Raw genomic sequence first — 21,221 nt, 5'->3', positions numbered from 1 at the left:
TTACTAATCAATATATTGCCAACAATAAAAAAAAACGATTGTTGATTAACAATGAAACAAATTGATTGAATTTAATTCCGATGCTAATTAAGATATTGTTTTGTTTCAATTGGATGATTTACTTTTTTTTTGTCTCTGTATCTTAATCTTCCCACCATCACCTCAAAGTGTATTGATGAATGTTAAATGAAAGTTAATTAAGTTAATTGTCTCAATCAGTTTTTCAGTTAATCGTATTTCTGATTAAACTTAACTTTCACTCTAATCATTTGATTCTTTTTCCCTCTCTCATCCTCTTCTCTTGCCTGATCATTATCATTAGAAAGGGAGAGAGAAAAAAAAAGAAAAGGTAAAACCTTTGTAATAGTTGATGAAGAGATGGAGGATGAAGATGCTTTTTCTCTGATGATGATGGAAGAAGATGAAAATGTTTTCTTTCGTACATTGAACATTACCTTAAGTGGGCTTCATCATCATCTCAACCTCCTTCCACTCTTTATCATCATCATCATCTTAACGAAAATAATACAAGTGGACTTTACATAATGACTACACAAGGATGATGATGATGAGGATGATGAGGATGAAGACATAAAAGGTAAAACTTGACTGATCAACCTTAAGATAATCACAATTTTTATCCAATTTAAACTCCCACCTTCAGCTTCCTCCTCATTGTCCTCCATTATTATTACCTTCAAATCTATTGTCTTTTCTCTCTCTCTCTCTCCCTTTCTATCTTCCTCTCGTCATTCTCTTCATTCAGATCATCTAATCTGAATAATTGAATAAAAGGACAGGGAGGAGAAGGAAAAAAACTAAAATTCCAATTTCCCACCCTGAGAGATGTTCCCATTATCTTTGGCATCCTTTTATCTTCATCAGATTACCATGAATTTCATTAACCATCAGGGTATTTACTTTCAGAATCTCAATGTCTTTCCTCAATTTAAGAGATAATTAAAAGTGATTATTTATTTTCTAGCTCATCTTGACCATTGAGATTTAGAGTCTAAGCAAAAATAAAAAGGTTTCTACCTCTTAATTGAATATTTGAATTTCCCATTCATTAATATTACAAGAAAATTAAATGTATTCAAAGTTTCATGATAAGAGTTAATTGTGTTCACAGCAATTGATTTAAATTGTTGAACATCATGTTGATAAATATAACATGATTAACTTTATTGTATCTCAAGTTAATTGTTGTTGTTGTTTTTGCTTTTGAAACAATGTTAATGATGGTAATTGATTCATTCTGGTTCATTGTAAATAACTTAATCTTAATCATCCGGATGGTGATGAATGATTAAGACGATAATTAATCATGACACTTAACAATATACAATATTTATGCAAAGATAAATGTCAATCTCAATTAAAAGAAATTACAATTAAATTAACCCTTATTTAACGATATTCATAATATTGCATATCCAGAATAAGGATAACCAATCATGATAAATTTCATGATAAATGTTCTGATTCTTTGACCATGAAAAAATATAAATACACATTAAGACTCATGTATTAGACTGACCAAAGGAAACTGACCAATTCAATATGAACAAATCAATATTGATCCTGAAGTTACATCCGATTAGAATCAGATTGAGTATAATTCAGGGGGAAAGTGAGATGACAAGAATGGTCAAAATTATTCCGATCTGAATCACCATGAAAATGGTGATTACTGTTGATATTATTTGGATTTATTTAAATGATTAATAGGAAGAAAATTAAAATGGCGACACAGCTGATCAATTGATTACAATTATATCACAATGGCTGATAATGAAATGATAATCAACACCCATTCACAGCTTAATTAGTCTGATTAATTGTGAACATTTATATCATTCTCAATGATTTTTCTTATCATTCTTTTATCATCCTTATCATCATCATCTTCTTGTATTCCACTTCTCATATAACCTCTTCATTATTATCGTCCTCATCATCATCATCATCACTTTCCTTTTTTATTCTTGATTCCTGATTCCTTTTAATGATCAAAGAATTGTAGTTAACTATCATCACGATTATTGATTAACTTTTTTTTCAGGGAACATGCTGTTTCCATGATTCCAGAACTTATTCAGTTGCCTCGTCTCTCTCTCTCTCTCTCTCTCTCTTTGTATCTCACAAGTCTGAATGCTCTACAATTCAATGTGATATCTTATCTTCCCACTCCCACCCTCCATGTTAGTACTTATCATGTTTACTTGTTTCTTTTTTTCCTTCTTCCATTCATCTTGTATTCAGAACTTTGTCAGAACTTTTCTCTCTCTCTCTCTCTCTCTCTCTCTTACTAACTAATTTGACTAACAGGGTAAACTTTTTGTTTTCCCACTCCCACTCTTGTTTTTCAGTTCATTCATCTTCATCCAAAGCATCAAATCCAATTTTACAATCAACAATCTTTAGCATCTCTCATTGAGTAACATCATCTTATTTCATGATGATCATGTTGTTACTCAGGTTAATTTATAATTTAATAAATTTTCTTTCTCTTTATCTCTCTACATGATAATTAAGTTAACTGATTGTTGTTAATTTAATCATGAATCTAAATTAACACTTTACCACAATAAACTTGTACAGTAAACATTTTGTTTCAAGTTTCTCTCGCCTCGTATTCAAAACTAAATTCATCATCATCATGAAGTCTCAATCATTATCTCAATCTAATGATTGTTTCAAATCGTTTGCATGAAAAATTTTGATACATTGGTAATGATGATTTATCATGAAAAAGTGTAAAGTGATATTTTTTTATCAACCGGAACATTTTCCCAGAACTTTTTTTTTTCGACTCCCTGACTAATCTTCAGGGCATTTCACTTTTATTTCATGAGATGATGAAAAAGATGAGAAGCAAATTTGATAAAGTTATAAAGGTCTCAATAACTGTGCTAATTGTTGCCACCATGGGTTCAGTTTCATTACGATTATTCAAGATTTCGATCGTATTTATTTGGTTACCATTCAGGATTATGATTGAAAAGCTATGAGAGGGAATTTCTTTTCAATATTCATTTTTCAAGCATTTTTTTTACATGGAAAGAGAAAAATGGATTTTCATGGTAAACATTAGATACTTCTGAGAAATGTGTGTGTTCAAGATGAGATTTCATGAGAATAATATTTCAGGGTGAAACTTTTCTTCTACTACATAATAACAGTGGTAAATACTCAAACTGTAAGCTTAAAGTGATGAAGATGATCAGGTAAATCCCTTGAGGTGATTGAAGATGAGTGTCAAGTTTATGTATGAATATGAAATTTTCATCATTTATCTTCATGATTATCATCATATCAGGGTGAAAATGTAGCTTATCAAACAAAAAAAGAGGAAAAGATGAGAGTTGATTGGATGGAGGAAGTTGTCAAAGTGGAAAGAAAAAATTTTCCTTTCCATCCGCATCACTTTAATGATGAATAATAAAAAATGAACTTTATTTGAATCTTCAGATTTTAAATGGCGGTCATTTAAATGAAAATAGAATTAATTTATTACGAACTTTCTTTAGCATCATCATCCCTTTTATAACACAGAAAATGAAGATATTTGTTTTTTTTTCAATTTCTCCCGAATCATCCTTGAGAATATAATTCTTATATTTAGCATGCACCTTGACAGAAAAGGATTTATCCTTTTTGTCTGATATGTTTCAATACCTTCAGGGGATATTTAAATGATTGAGGATAAGATGAAGGATGAGAAGATGATATGAAAAAATGGTATTTCAGTGAATCTTTTTTTTAGACATCAATTTCATCTTAAAGGTGCAGATATTTGGGTGACAATGACAAAGAAATGAGAATCAGGGAGAGAAGTGGCAAATATAACGAGAGAGAGAGAGAGAGAGAGAGAAAGTCACTCATCTTTCAATCCATATCAACTTTATTTCATTGAATATAAATGAACTAAACTATCTCTCTCTCTCTCTCTCTCTCTCTCTCTCTCTCTCTCTCTCTCTCTCATGATTTCTTTCTATCATTATCACTATCATTCCATACCTGGAAGGCATTATTGTTACTGAAAAAACAGAAGCAAATAAAAAAGATTATACTTTTCTCAGACTTATCGTAGCTCATTCTCACTCTCTCATCGTTTTTCATCATTATTATCATCATGTCAATATTATTGATATTTTCTCATCTTATGAACTTATATTGAACATATAAAATAACTCACAATCAACTTTCATTTTCATGATTCTTTATTTGTATCATCTCCAATTCCAATGTAGTATTTTCATCCCTTTCATGTTAAACACCAGAATCAGGTTCTCCATGATCTTTTCATCATCATCATTCATCACTCATTCTTCTTGCACATTTTATTTTCATCTTAAATCGTTTTCTTCTTGTTAATGTTTACAATTCACTTACTCTCCCTCTCCCTTTTCTTCTCTCTCTCTCTCTTTTTCATCCTTTCTCAACTCCCATCTTCATCATCCTGATGATCATAATGATGATCATCATCTTATGTTTACCAAAGCAACTTTATACTTTAATGCAATACAATTTGCGAAACTAAAGTGACTGTGTTTTTGAGACTAAAAAAGATGCTTTTTAAAAACAAATAAACTTTGTTACCCAAACAGTTTCCATGTTTTTAGAATACTTTTCATTGATCTATTTACATGTTACATCTTCATCTCATCATTTTCATGACTTTAGCCATAAACTGCCGGTCATCGCCCATGCTCTCTCTCTCAATTTCTCTCTCTTTATCTTTCTTTTCATCATTATTCTCACTTTTTTTCTCAGTTACTGAATCTTCCTCTTGTTATATCGATGCTATATTTAGATCTCATCATGATTATGATTAAGAGCGAGAAAATGACTTGTAAAATAAGCGTTGAAAGATGAATTCATGGATTCATCAAAAAAATCATCCTTTTCATCATCTCTCTCTCTCTCTCTTTCTCTCTCTACTCACTTCTTACCTTTTTGCTCTCTTTTATCTTCCAATTTTTGTTTTCTTTTCTTCTGTTGTTTCTATCAAGTCTTTTTCTTACTTTTTTCTCTTCTTTTTGAAACTTATTAAAGAATCGCAAAAGTTTAGCTTCATCCTCCCACTTCTCATCCTCATCCTCTCTCTCTCTCTCTCTCTCTCTCTCTCTCTCTGTCTTTTCTCTTTTTGCCTTATCATCCATGAGAGATGATAAGCTATCTAAAGTTTATTCTTTTTTCTTCTTCTTTTCCATCATTCTCATCATCTTATTTTTCTATTTTTCCAAATATCAAATTTCTTCCAACAGACTGGTTATCATTTCTTGTTATCTTGTCAACTAATATTTCTACTATTACTTACTATTCATTGTCATCTTTATCTTCATTACCATCAGAAGCAGCTCCTGTTTTCCATCATTATCATCATCATGAGGATTTTTATTTCAATATCTGATTCAATGTCCACCTCAACCCATAAGAGGAAATTCTCATCTTTCCAATTCAATCTCTTCTACAGGGAACATAGAAAGTGAGAAAAAGAATGTGCCTAAAGGATGTCACCTCATCTTCCACCTTCCTTGTCATCTTCATCTTTCTCATTTCTCTCTAGCTGTGTAACACTTTCATCATCAATTAATAATAATCCAAAGTAAGTGAATTCCAAATTGCTCAACCAATCAAATCTAAACCTCAGGTCATATCATCAGAATCTTAAAGTTAACTCAGTTTATCATGAAATTATTTTTCTATTGACAACATGATAATAAGTTAATCATCTTTCTCTCTCTCTCTATCTCTTGATTATTCTTGATTGTTGAAATTTTCGCAACAATTTGGATTATATTACATGAGATGATGTAAAGAGAGAGAGAAAAAAAATGATTAACTTTACCCTATGTGTTAGTATATGTTTAGTTTTACCTTAAGGGTTGTAATTAAATCAACGTGAAAAGAAAACACAATTTATCCTTGATAATTGAACTCATTCCATACCAATTATATTTAGGTTAATCATTAACAATTTGGAATCCTTATTATTATCATCATATTATGTAAGCTCCTATTCATCCGTCAAGAGCAGTGGTGAAGATGATGATGAAGATGAAATCTCAATGAAAGTTAATTAATAATATCAGAAGCATAAATGATGACAAACTAAATAAACTAAACAGTGTTGTTGATGGAAAGGCAAAAGATGATAATGAAGATAATGATGAGAGAGGGAGAGATGAACAAGATGCTTTATCATCTTAAAATGAACATGGAAATGATGATGATGATGATAATTTGTGATTGATGTTGCAAAGTATAAAATGTAAGTCATTTGAATGAGTTTTTAAAGGAACAGAAAAAGAGGTAAAAATGATGATGAGAAGATGATGAAAGATGGAGAGAGAGAGAAAGAGAAATGTTCTAAAGTAAATTCTTGTTACCAATTACATTTTTATCCTCATCAGTCATTTACACCATCATGTTCATCACGATAATCACCCTGAACTATCATCATGGTACATTTGAAAAGATGAAAAATCTTCTTGTTTACTTTTAATACAGAAAATAATTTTCTTCTTCATCCTTTTTTCCTCGACTATTAAAAGGAAGAGAAAAAAAAATCTCAGTGTTAAATCATCAAAAGATAATAGGATTGAACAGCAATCTAATAATTGTGAAGAAGATGATTAATAATCAACGTGAATGTTAATTGTTACCAAATGAGTACAATTTAAAATTACATATGATTAATGACTGAATTAAGGAAAAGGGATTTTTTTACTTGTTCAATTTTTGTAGGAAAAAAAAATCATACCGATAAGATGAAGCTCTCTGTATGTGTGTCACTTGAATGGTAAACATTTGATCCTTGATATTATCATGCACCTCAAGCTTATCCACTTCCACCACCCACTTCCTCTTCTGAGTCTCTCTCATGAGGAACAAAACAAATGCATTAATGTATATCATTATCAAGATGGTTCTTGTTATTATCATGATTATCACTTACTCAAGAAAAAGAACCTCTTTTTGCTTTTTGTTCTCTGTCTTCATCTTTTCATATTCTTTTTGCTCCATGAGTAGTATCCATGGAAAGTGATTCTACTATTATCATCATCATTGTCTCCAGAATTTCTGAACATTATTAGCATCCATGTGTCTATGATAAGGGAGAGGGGTGAGAAAAGATGATAAAACATCTTAAGTACTAGATGATGAGGATGGAGAGTAAAGAGAAAAACAAAAGCAAAAAAAAACTGTGTAACATTTATTATAATCTGTTTCTGTTTTAGTTCTGAGTGATTCTGAATTATTCTGGTCTAAGATGATTAGCAAAGATAATGACGATAATTATGAGAGAGAGAGAAAGAGAGAGACGACATTTGATCTTAGTAATAGAGAGAATCTGTTGTTTTGATTGTTCTACTGATAATAATTTTCGAAATGTTATCTCGAACTTTTTTTTCTCTTTTTTTTTCGAGCACAATTTTCTCTTAATATCTTAATGTCACAATAGTTCAACATTCTTTCATCATCATGATCGTTCTTTGTGATGTTTTTTTACTTCTTTTCTTTGTTTTTACCTCTTTGTCGCATCTTCATCTCTCGATGATGATGATAAGAGAAAGAAAAAGTTCTATTTTTTTCTTTTCTTATTTTCTTTCTCGTCATTTTCTCTCTCTCTCTCTCTCTCTCTCTCTCTTCACCTTCCAACTTATTCTTGCGCCTGTAAAGATTCCAAATACTCTTAATTCTGATATTTTCTTTATTCTTTTTGATGATAAAATTCTTTACCTTTTAGAACTTTTTTGTTCTCTGCTACATTTGATTGTCTTTTCCATCATCAACTCTAAGAAAATTATCCTTAGAACTTTTTTCCTTCTGTCTTAAATAATCTATTCCGATATCAATTCGAAATCTTGTTTCATGGCTTTTCTGAAATTCTTTTATTTGGTTTTGCCTTCACTATTCGGAAAGTCTAAACACACAAAAGAAGTTTGTATGTTATACTAGTTTCCTATTCTTGATTATCATCACCCACCCTCTTTACTCCACCCTGAGTGTAACTGTAATTGTACGAGATACCTAATTAGACGAGAGAGAGAGAGAGAGAGAGATGAGAAGAATCGAATTTTTTCTCTCATTTTCTTTTTACTTCGTTTTTTCTGTCAGTTTTTTTCTCTCTTTTTTCTTCCCTGTAATATTTTCATCTTCTTTTCATCTCCTCCTTCTCATCTTCTCTTCTTCTTCCTGGTTCCATCGGTTGTCATACTAATAGAGACGATGTTGAGATCTGAAAAAAAAGAAGAGACAAAAAAACCTTATCCTCATCACAACGTGAATATCAAATGCAAGAGACAAGATGAAAACGTTTTGTTTGTTCAACCAGAGAGAGAGAGAGAGATAGAGAGAGAATAAGTGAGATGAGGAGATACTTTGTGTGATAAAGACGAGGATGAATGAGTTGAAAATATCATCATGAAGATGATCTTCATTTTCTTATCCAACAAATAAACAAACAAACGAACAAAAAAAAAGCCTAAAGAATGAAATTGATCACTGATGAAGATGATGCAGGTTTGGGTTATGTTGTTGGTGGTGGTGTTCATGATGATCAGGAAAAGGAAGAGGCTAATGGCTATTAGTTTTATCACTGATCTTTTCCTTGTAGTGTCACAATGTTATGTTGATAATGATGGTCATTTTCTTCAAGTTAAATACATTTGATTGGTCATCTTGAGATTATCAGGTTGTTGTACTGGTCAGCATCAATTTAAAGTTTCACTTTTGTATCTCTGATCGTTTTTCCTTTTGCTCCTTGTTGTTTTTCATCCTCATCTTTTTTTATCTTCCATTACTTTTTTTTACTCCTTCTATCATTTAGCTCACACAATCAAAGTCTATTGTCAATTTGACCAAATATCTAAATCAGCTTTTGATTACTGTTGATGGTCACCATAGTGATGATGGTCAAGATAATGATAATAATAATCAGGATGAGGATGATAATGGTAATGAACATTTTCATCAATCTCATCTTCATCTAAATCACAATCTATTAGGATGATCAGAAAGTTTTGCACGAAAAATTACTTCCATATTAAACATTGAATTACGCAAAATTCACTGATTTGAGAGAATTAAATGTTTTAATTTAATGAGATTTCAATCATTAATCATGAATTAGATGAATGATTTTAACGGAATTTTCAATATTTTCATTGACAATTAGTACTTATCTTTATCATGAAATCAATAATCATATCAAGAGAATTAATCGAGTTTCAAAGTTCATGATAATGAATCGTTTTACCATTGAGTCAATGACATTTTTAATTATGAATTTTCGAAAATCGATATTCATTATTCTCTAATTATGATTACTTAATTGTTGAAATTTCAACAGATAAAGATAAATTATAATTTAGTCAATGATCAAAATATTGAAAAATTATTTAAAGTTCAAGATCGACGAGAAATTAGTAAATTGTTAAAATGAAGGAAATTTCAAATTTTGATTAATTTAATGATTAAGAAATAAAAAACTCTAAATTCATTATTTCAAAAAAATTAAATCTTTGTTATTAAATAGTTCGAGATGTATTACTTGTTTAATTTTCGATTGATTTTTCGTGCAAAACTTTCTGATCATCCTAATAATTAAATGATTAAAACAAGCAATCAGACAAGATGATAATTATAATAAGAAAATGAGTTTTTTCAAATTGCTTTTACATCCATTGATTAACTACAATGATTGTATTTAATCAGATGTAATCACAATTACTTTTAATACGATTAGTTGGCAATGGGAAGGTAATTATTTAATCATTTCTAGTTTTACTTTAACAATTAAAGTTTAGTTATAAGGTAGAAATAGAAAGAGAGAGAAAGAAGAGAAAGTATAATTTACAATTAATCAGTTTGGTTACTGAATAGGAACCAGAATCATGATAATGAGGCAGAACTCAATGTTAACAGGATGATAATAATAATCTTCAAGGTTGTTAATCTGATTTAGTTTAATGAAACAATCAAATGATAATGATGAAGCAAATTAATATCGATACATGTAAAGACTGTTGGTTAAGATGGTGAATGGAAATTATTGTGAGCAAATCAAGGGAATCGTTCGTTTCATGGGAACAATTAGAAACATTTAAATCAGGAAATTAAATTGTAGTACGATGATGATGTGAGAAATTTATTTGATTATCGTGAATAGAATTGTAAAAAAAGTTCTGAATAAGATATCAAAGAGGGAGAAAGAGAGAGGAAGAGAGAGAGAGAGAGAGAGAGAGAGAGAGAGAGAGTCCATCATTTATTTTCAATCAGAATGAAGGAGACGAGAAAAAAGTTCTGAGCATTATTCAGATTGGTATCATGATGATGATATATTATTATCATCATTACAAGGGAGTGAAATGTTATTTAAATAAGGGAATGTAATTCAATATATAAAAGAGAGAAAGAAAGAGAAGATAAAAACTAATGACCATGACAATTTAGGATATAAGTTGAATATTATTATCAGAAGTTCTGAACTGTTCAGTTGATATCGAACTAAATTCAGTGGGAATCATCGTTTACCATTGGAAAGGAATGATAAAAATAATAATGATCAAGAGGAATAAGAGCAAGTTGAGAGTTGGAGGTGGTGGTTGTGTGGAGTAAAATACTTTGGATAACAGAGATAAATATAATATATGAATAAAACCTGAGCTCTGGTGAAACTAATAATAAATATCATGAGAATAATGGCCGGTATTATATCAATCGATTTTTATTGATATAAATGCAAGATAATTTCATCATTATCATTATCCTCTTTGATGATGATAATAATGAGGAGGAAGAAGATGCCTAATAACTTTACTAATGGTGAGATTAAGTTGATCAAGTGGGCTGTAGCCCTCTGGAGTTCATGTTGATAGATTCTTGATCTTCCATTCAGGTAATGGTTTTAGTTTATAATTCATGCAAAGTTGATTCACCATCTTGAGGGTAATATTCAGGATTTTTATTTGTCTGTTAATAATGAGAATAACTGGAAAAAAGTTTCCCTTGTGAATTTCAAGGTCATTTGCCGGTCCTTCTACCAGAAGCATATCAAATGCACTTGCTTAAGAATATGATATATTATTACTATCTAAGAGATTTCTCATTGACTCAAATTCCTCCGTCATCATTTTCTAATAATTGACACTTGATAGAAGTAATAATTAATAACCTCTAATTCGAAAGACCCTTGGAAGAAAATAAGAAATTTTGACATAACATTTATTACTTTATTATTTAATATTTAAAGGAAAACATTAAATTTTTGTAGCAATGGTTTATGAATTTTGTTCCAATCTTTACTCTGGTCATATTTCCTCAACAGTCTTCGTAAATTCAATTGACCTTATAAAGTTAAAGAAGGAAATGCCTTATCCATTTACAATAGTCGTATGATGCAGGTCTCTACCTGGTTCACTAGGGTTCTTGAATTTCATCTTGGTTGGATCAAACTGCAATCAGATTACAATATTGGGATATTTCCAATCAAGTATGAGACGCAAATAAGACTCGCCATTTCAGTAATAACTAATACCCTTAATTCGAAAGACCCTTGGAAGAAATTTTCTATCATTTGAGGGATAATTTGATTTGCTCTTTCACATGACTTTGAAATGACCTTTCAAGGCGTCTCTCAGTAAATGACCGTAATGACCTTGAAAATAGTAGGTTTGGGCGCTTCAATTCTGTTCACTCCTCTGTTCAAGTTTGACATTCATGACTTTTATTTGTTTTACTTCGCAGCGCAACTTTTGTTGCCTTTTAAATCTTATTAACTCATTCTATCATACCTATCATATATCTTATTCACTAAGAACGTAGTGCAATAACACATAGAGAGAGTTCAACTTGATAACAAGACTAATTAACACAATAACATTGTAGACTAATAGCAGAGAAGAGTATGGTCAGGTCATGGGCTTATAGCCTAGCTACCTCGACCTGAGGGAGGCGGTGGGAATACTCTTAGCTTTCCCCTACTAACATTCATGACTTTTATTTCTTGAATAATTGAGTAAAATAGCCGTACTGGATTAAAATGCCGTGAAATATTAATGGACAAATTTCTTACATAATATTATCTTAATTGCATAGTAACGACCGAATTTGAACACTTGTGATTGTTAATCCTTATTTACCACGATCAAGGATTAATTTGTAATTCTATTTGCTTCGTTTTGCGTGAATTGGTGTCTTAACATCTTATTTATCATTTGCTGATTATCACGAGGGTTAAGACCAACATCCTGGTCATCACTGATTTTCAGTCTTCATGACAAAATTATAAAAATGGTTCTGTATATGAGATGAGAATAAATAATTTGAGTTTGATTATCAACGGTATCAGAATGGTTGATGATAAAGAGGAGAAATTGATGAACTAGTATTATTATATTAGTTTTGACTCTCCTAGAAAAATGTTCAACAATCGAAAAGAAATATTAAGAAATTACCCTCAGGGTTATTTCATCATCTCTTCAAGAAGTAGAGAATGAGAGACGAAGAAGAAAAGAAGTAAAAAGAAGTAAAAAGAAAAATACTCAAGAATTACAAGGAAAAGATGGAGGTAAAGATGCTTGGAAGATGAGAAAACAACTGAAAGGTGAAGCATCATGAAGACAACAAGTAAAAAAACTCATGGTAACCATGGAAAGAGAAGATAAAAAAGTTCCAATCAGAAGAAATCAGATAAAACTAATCACTTTCCTAAATAAATCTTTGGGATCATCATGATTATTGAATGATAACTTATGAGCCATTTTTTTATTCCTTGTTACTTGTTACCAATCAAATAAAGTTATCATGAAATGATTATATTACTATCATGATATATATTATTAACCATCAAGGTTAATCAGGTTACATATTATAATGTGATTCCAGTGTATTCAATAAATTATCTGTTTGTTTTATCATGATAATCATTATCAAGAATGACTATTATCATCATTATCAACCAATCTGCAAACAAAAAAAAACGTATATACAACAATCTGTATTATGCCCTTAGGGTAAAATCATTTCAGTTGATTCATTCATTGAAAAATATAATTTAACAGTTTCAACGAAGGAAAGAGATGGAAAATATCTTCAATTTTTCCATGATAATGATCATGAAATTGTCATGATGATCATAATCAACTGTTTCCCTCCTTTTAAGTGAAACAATTAAATTGCTAAATATTTGTATTTATTAATCAGAACAATTTGTTTCTCTCCTTAATTGTCTTATGTTCATTAACTTAATTACTTTGAGATTCTGATTGATTTCAATAACTTATTTATATTTGTATTGTTTTCTTATTGATTACTTTTTTTATCTTCTTCTTGATGATTTACTAATTGTTGTAATTTATTTGTTTTATTTTCTCCAAAGGTAAATACACTTAATCATTATGGTGATTAGCGTGATAATCAACCATAACTTGATAGGAACAATTAATCAATCAAGTAAGTGTTTAATCATCATCTTTAATTGTTTTCTCATCAACATCACAATTTATGCTAATTTAATTGTTGATTTTACTATTTATAAATTATCACCATTTAGATATTTCTGTATAAATTTTAATCATCATGAAAAGGATAAGTGATTTGGACCATTCAGACAATTGGATTAACTAATTGTTTCAATCTCAGAAGGGTGAAAACTAATCAACAGGTATGTCCAATATGAAGATCGATATTATTTTTTTCTCTATCATGATGTTTATCAGGGAGTTCAATAGGTCAGCATTCATAAATATGCACTCGAAGGTTGATTTTGGACAATCGAATCGATCCTAGAAGAAAATTTTTTTTTCTCTCCAAAGTTTTGTTCTAATACACATGAATATTTCATTAGAACTTATATTTTCACTTTCTATCTCTTTAGTTTTTTATTCTCTGTGCACTTTGATTGTTGACCTTTTTTTTCTTACTTTCTCCTCATGATAATGAACTTTTATGTATCACATGGTAAAAAAGATGATGATGGAATGTAAAGATGAAAATTCCAAGATTTACATTATGCTGAATGAATGAGAATCAGAATATTTTTTTTTCCTGATGATGATGACGATGCATTTGATAATCATGTCTAGCATCATGTTCATTTGAATAACTTTTGTCTTGCTACTTGTCTCATGTAAACTTTGAAACAAGGTATAAATGTATATATGCATAATCAAGTAATCTCCCTGTATACCTATGGTAATATATTACATGGAGAATGAAAAAACAAAAATTCATCTGAATAAATAATAATATCATTAAGTCTGAAAGTCTATCTGAATTTATCTGGATGTTCAGTTAATCATTCATTTGAACAATAATAACTGATGATATTAGTAACCAATAGAGAGAGAGAAAGAAAGAGAGAGAGAGAGAGAGAGAGAGATATGGGAGCAGTTATGATGATCAGGGAAGAAAAAAATCTTCCTTCTCATCTTATCTGTCTCTTCATGGTGATGATGAGGATGATAGTCATCTTGATGGCGAAATGATGAGAAAAGGAAATGATAAATGAAAATTGAATAGAGATAAAGATGAAGATATTGAAGTCAACCTTGAAGATGATGAGTATGATGAGATGGATGAAAAGAATGAGAAAAAGATAAAGAAATTGTTATTATCATCTGCATTTTCACTTCTTCTTCTCTCTCTCTCACTTTCTCTTCCTTTATCTTCACTACTATGCTATCATCATGGAAAAAGAGAGAAACAAAATTCAATCAGAACTTTTCATCTCAGTGGTTCTCTTTCTTGATCTCTATTCTTTATCATTTTTACTCCCTGAGTTATTTTCCACCATCTTCATATGTTTTCCTCCCACTCTTTACCAAGATATACATATATGTTGAATAAGCTAAATAAATAAAGGAACCTCTGAATCTTATCATGAAACTCTGACCTTTATGAACTTTTCCTTATTCATCCACTCGCTCTCACTTTTCACTTTTCTCTCCATTCCCACCAGAGAGATTGTTGAATAACTTTTTTTCTTACCTTCTCATTACCATGAAATTTCATGATGCTTCCGCTAGTAATTTCAATGAATTGAGAATGATCGTCATTGAGATGAAATTGTTATTCATTCAGTAACCTTCAGGTAAACTCATCGATTCATTTTCTTTTATCTCAGTTTTTTTAACCTGAAATCTCAATTCTCATGATAATTTGTGATAATAAAATAACAGAGAAACAACAATAACCATTCAGAGTACAAGTGAACCAAATAAATTTCACCGGTGATTAAGTTTACCTCATGAACATTGATAGTTTGAAATAACTCATTTTCCATGGAAAATGAAATGAAAAAAAAAGATAATCAATATAATCACATGTGATAAATGCTTGAAAATAAACTGATAATTTACCTTTAGGTTAAATAATTGATCAAAGTGCTTAGAAAAATTATCATCACCATCATGGTGATAAATATATATTGAATTGAAATGATGATGGTGACAATGATCATCATCAGGAGTTCATATTAAGGTGGTAATGACGATGATGATAAGATGAGAAATGCTTTAAATCATCATTACTCATATTGACTTTTAGGGACAATTTCATCATCATTTCAACATCATCATCATTTTTCCTCTCACTTTCCTTCACCATCTTCATGTTAAACTCCCCTGGATATATAACAATTTAAGATTGAATGGATTCTGACAAGCACAATGTTTAGATCCTATTATATCCCAGATTCAATCCAGGGTAATAACAGTGAGATTGATTGGCTTAAGTAAAAAAAAAAGGGAGAAACTTTTACCTTCTCAAATTGAATTAGATTCAGTGTAAGATTATATAAGTATCACGATTCAAATTCTAGTTCCTGATTTTTTTCTTCCTTCTTCCTGCTCATCCTCATCTTCTTCTTCTTCCTCATCATCCTAATCATCTTCTTCTGTTTACCTTTATATATATTCTGATCGTAATACTATTATACTAACTTGGTGAATTATCTTTGAGGTTTTGGATTCACGATTTTAAAATCACGTGAAGCTTTTGTTTAGTGAGAAAACAGTGAAAAAAGACAACATGAACTTTTCTGAATTTCAAGAGTGAAGAAGAAAAATTCAGTCAAATTGAGTGACTTGCTCATGGTAAAGATTAGTTAGTATTAAGGATTGAATAATAATGAAACGGAGTAAACTGAGTGAATCAGTAATTACGCAGGTACAAAGATTTCATGAGATCTCAAGTTTACATTTTGATATTTTTTTTATATCTTTCACTTTTCATGGTTCATCAGAATTTACAATGTACCAGAATTTTAGGTTCGTTTTCTGTCAAAGTGAAAGACAAAGATGATAATGATGAAGAAGGATGATGATGATGATGATCTCTCTTTCTCTCTATTTTTCTTCCTTAATTCAACTAGTAGAATGACAGAAAGAATTAAATGAAGATGGACAAGTAGGAAGAAGAGTGAAAGTTTATCATCATCAACACCGAGAGAGTAGATTTATCTTCATCCAGATTATTCTGATCCCGATTATCTCCATATCTTTTTTTTCTGTACCTCATCTGATTGAGAGTAAATAAGACAAGAAAACAAAAAAAACTCCTTCGTTTATCCACCCACGACCTTTTCCTCATTGCAACTCTTATCTTCCTCTTCTTTACATCGTCTTCATGATGATGTATCTTTTCATTCACTTGCCTCAGAGAGGGAGAGAGAGAGAGAGAATTGAAGATCATGGCGAATCAATATAATCATGTCAATAACAAAAGACCAAAAACTACAGACTAACAATATAAAAGTTCAATATCAAAGTTTCATATGGAAGGTGGAAAGTGGATTCTAGATGGAGGGTGGGAAAGAAAATGTCTCATCAATGATAATTATCAAATGTACAAAAAGATAATCATAGTAATAACTTTATATATGAAATTGGTTGAGTTTTCGTGCCAAATGATAACCGGAAGAGGAATAATAATAATAATAATTTCTTTCTCATATGCAATCATCTTGCTTGCCCACTCACCTTTCAAAAAAAAACATCACCATGATTGTCCTTCAATCTCCTAATGATTATTGAAACCGGTGAATGAAAATAACTAAATGTTAATCTATTATCAAGCAATTAGATAGTAACTCTTTTTGTCAATCAATAAATATACACACAGAGACTTACAGGTAATCATGTTGACTGATGTTCATGATAACAAAAAGGTTTCCTCTTGTATTTTTTTCCCCTCATCCAACTTATTTCAGAATCATCATGATAATTATCTAGTTATGAATATTATTATTACTATTATCGGAATAGAATTGAAAACGAAAAGACAATGTATCCGAAAATCGCGTGACTTGTACTGATCTTTTGTTATTAGAACAAAAAAAAAAGTTTTTTCCTCGTTTTCTCCAACTAGATAATTGGTTGACTAGGAGGAAATTTATTTCGAATTACCATAAATTGGTTCACCCTAAGGATCTAGAACTAATTTATTTTATCGATTTTAATCATTCTCATCAAGTGTACAATATTATCTTCATCTTTATCCTCTTCGGTTATTTTTACCTGAGCACTTTTTTCACTCCCAACTTTTCACTCCCTGTGTTCAAATGAGTATCCATGTAAAAGTGCAAAATGATTACTATCATCATCATCATCATCATCATCATACTAATATTATCATTATCATCTGTGTATTTTGTTTAACTGTATCTTTAGGCGTTGCCAGTATATTATCATCAGATTTTATCTGAGTATTTAATGATCATCATGATGTTTGTTGAATCAAAGTTGAACTTTAATTTTTTTTCACCATTGAGTTTATGTTGATGGAGACAAAAAAAAATGTTCAGTGATTTTTTTTTACTTCATCTGATTACCATGAGTGTATCTGAATATTGAGGTTTTTTATGTAATTCAATCAAATTGATTTACATTTGATAATGATTAGTACTTGATATTGGTAAATAATGGTTGTACCATTATTGTTATCCTTTTATTGGTTGACAGAATTTAAAAGTTGACAATAATAATAAGAGGAAAGGGAAAAAAAGTTGATGGAAAACCATGAACATGATGTTGATTCAAGCTAATTATCATGAATAATAGTAGCTAATCATGTATAGACTTTTTTCTGGTTTGGAAATGAAAAATCATGATAATAATAGTGACAAGTTCAGGGAATAATATTCAGTTTCAAGATTTCTGTTCCTTTTTTTTCACCGAAAATCAATATTTGAAAACAATTTAATTGACATGAGAATAGAACTGATTATTCTGATGATAAGTAATTGAAACAAGATATTTAACTGTGAGAAAACAAAATGAATACTTAGTTATATTATCATCATCTTCTTCTTCTTCTTACAGGGAGAATGTAAGAGAATGGTAAAAGAGAAAAGAAAATGAACAAAAAAAAAGAGAATAAAAATTCTGGAAGGAAATTCAATGTGAATATTCAAAGGGAGAATTTAAGAACTTCTATTTATGGAAAATAATATTAGAACTACAAGAAATAGAGAGAGAGAGAGAGAAACCAAATAGAATGTTCATATTTCTCTCTTTCTCTCTCTCATTCTCTTACCACATTTATCTTCATCTTCCATCATCTTCATCTCTTTTTTTCACCTTCTTTTTTATTCTTCATATTATTCACCATAAATCCTCCAATATACTGTTACTATTGAATCTCATGGGAACCCAATAAATACAATATAATCATAGGTGATAATCAAAGGGTTTGTCTATTGTTATACTTTGCATCTTCATCCACTCCACCGACAGTTACACACTCATAGGCTCACCTTATAATCAGAATGTATTTCAATTCAAGATTTTCTGAACAGAGAACAAAAAAAAAAGTTTCACTTTACTTTCATGGTCTTTTCAGTTATATTTTTTTTTACACCACCATGATTACACTTTGAATAATATACGTGGAAACATATGAGAAGATGATGATTTAATATTATGATAAAAGTAAGTTAAAGAGAGAGAGAGAGAGAGAGAGATTATCATACTACCTGGGTGATGATGGAAGATGAAAATTGAATATTCATCATGATGAAAACACTTTTTTTTTGTTCGGATAAGAAAAAATTTTTTCTCTTCACTTGTTATTTTCTTAGGTGAGTTTAAGGATAAATGCCAAGCCCATGATGAATGAGTTCCAATTATCATTATAGATGAATTTTCATCTTTTTCTTCATTTGATGAGAGAGAGGGAGAGAGAGAGGAGATAATCTGAGTGCAAAACTGATTCGATTTCATTATTCATGATAAGGAAGATTAAGAATGAGAAGAAAAAAAGTTCATCTTTTTGCTAATCCTGAAAAATTATTCAATGATGATGAAGGCAAATATATATCGGAATTCAGTCTAATGAGTCTGATGTCTTACCTTTTATCATCATCATTATCATGGAAACAATTTTCTCATCAGTTTCAGTCTCATAATTTCATGATCCTTTTCAATCACCGGCAGAATCATCAACATGATAATAACCTTAACAGTATCTCATGAGTTCCCAGCGCTATTTTCCCATTTAATATCTTTAGAATGAATTTTTTTCCACTCCCAGTTTTCGCTTTTTTCTTATTCTTTTCTCTCTCTCCATGATAAAAATGATGATGATTATTATTATTAAGTAGATTTTGAGTTATCATCTTGCAGCGAAGTATAAAAATTCAGTCAACCAACAATTTTCTGAGTTTTGGAACTTTTTCTCTCTCATTTTCTCTTACCAACACCAATGTCTATTAATACACATAATCTACGTTTCCATGATATTAAAAACTATTACTATGAATTTCTGTTGGAACAATTTTTTTTTATTCTTCAGGACTCAGCATTTTGATAGTAAGAACAAGATCATCAATTGTACTTTTATCTTCATCCTCTCATCATTATAATCTTCAATTTTCTTACTTATTATCATCCATTTTCTTAGACCAAATATCGAGTAAATTTATTTGGACTTTATTTATAAGAATCATGATAAACTTTTTTCTTCATCTTCTTCAATTCTAATAACATTTTCCTTGTCACTTTTTACTAAATACTTATGATTATCTATTAATACATTTCATGTGTACGCTGATTGTTGTATTAGTTAAACTGATGGAAATTATAACTTTATCCTTTTCTGGTTCATCCAGTTTTCATGGTATAAAGATGATGATGAGCTGATAAGATGAAAATATTCCCATAGGAATTTTACTCAACAACAATATAAACTATTATCATCATCTCTTATCATCTTGTTATTATCTAAATATAAAGATTGAGTTAGAGGAGGGAAAATATTTGAGACAAATTTATCGGTTCATTTCTCATGTAATCATCTCAATAATGAATGTGAATAATGAAATAATATCATTACACTTCCGGTTCTGGTTCAAATACAGATCATTTTTCAAACTTAAACTCCAAGTTTATGGTTTCAATAATATCTTTCTGTTTCTCTCTCTTTTCATCATCAGGATGATATTGAATGAAAGATCAGTTTGCTTAAATCAAATAGAATCAGTTGACAGATGAATTGGAACACAGAATGAGAGAGAGAGAGAGAGAGAGAGAGAGAGAGAGAGTGTTTCTATCCTTTTGTTCAAATTTCAATTGAATTTTATATTCATCATGAGAATCATTATTTACTGAATTGGTGGAAAATTTTATTATACTATTTGAATTGAGATTCAATGGTTGATGGGACAAAAGTAGGTGAGAGAGTTGAAGGGAGGGTGAGAGAAGAGGAAGTGATTGAAAATGATGAGGATCATCATCATTATTGAAATTGAGTATGAAATGTGATGATGATGATAAAATGAAGATTGTTCCATCTCTTCTTCATCTCTTTTTTTTTCTTTCTCAATAGTAAATGAAATGAAAACTTTATCACTTTAGAACTTTTTTTCTACCTTATCTTCATGATGATCATAAAGGTAAGTCAATATAAAGAATCAATAAATGTGATAAGATTTCATCTTACTAACTTTTCTCTTCTTCATCATCAATAAGATAGTGGTGATGATGATCACTATCATGAAATAGTAATAATGAAAATAGTTTCAATTGAGAGTGAGTGCTTATCTTCTTGAAGGGAAGATGATTGAAAAGATGATAGTGTGGAAAAAGATAGTGACAATTATCAGGATGATTGAAGAGAGAAAGAGAGATGAAGATAATGATGATGAGAAAAAAATAGAAGATAAAATAAAAAGAGAATACAATATTTCAGAAGGTTTTTTCTCCATCTCC

General features: G+C 30.0%; 1 long non-coding RNA gene across 2 annotated transcripts in view; it reads left to right on the top strand.

The window, feature by feature from the left end:
- Nucleotides 1–21,221, top strand: part of LOC128388666 (uncharacterized) — a 48,493-nt gene that overhangs the window by 23,610 nt on the left and 3,662 nt on the right. For both annotated transcript variants that reach the window (XR_008325319.1, XR_008325318.1), the window contains exons 3-5: nucleotides 5,274–5,614; nucleotides 13,394–13,467; nucleotides 13,568–13,678. This is a non-coding gene — a long non-coding RNA (uncharacterized LOC128388666). The remainder of the gene's footprint in view (nucleotides 1–5,273; nucleotides 5,615–13,393; nucleotides 13,468–13,567; nucleotides 13,679–21,221) is intronic.

The sequence above is a fragment of the Panonychus citri genome, unplaced genomic scaffold, assembly GCF_014898815.1.
Source record: "Panonychus citri isolate SS breed McGregor unplaced genomic scaffold, ASM1489881v1 Contig00101, whole genome shotgun sequence".
NCBI lineage: Eukaryota > Metazoa > Arthropoda > Arachnida > Trombidiformes > Tetranychidae > Panonychus > Panonychus citri.
The sequence above is the reverse complement of the archived record's forward strand: the minus strand, read 5'-3'. Positions and strand labels throughout refer to the sequence as shown.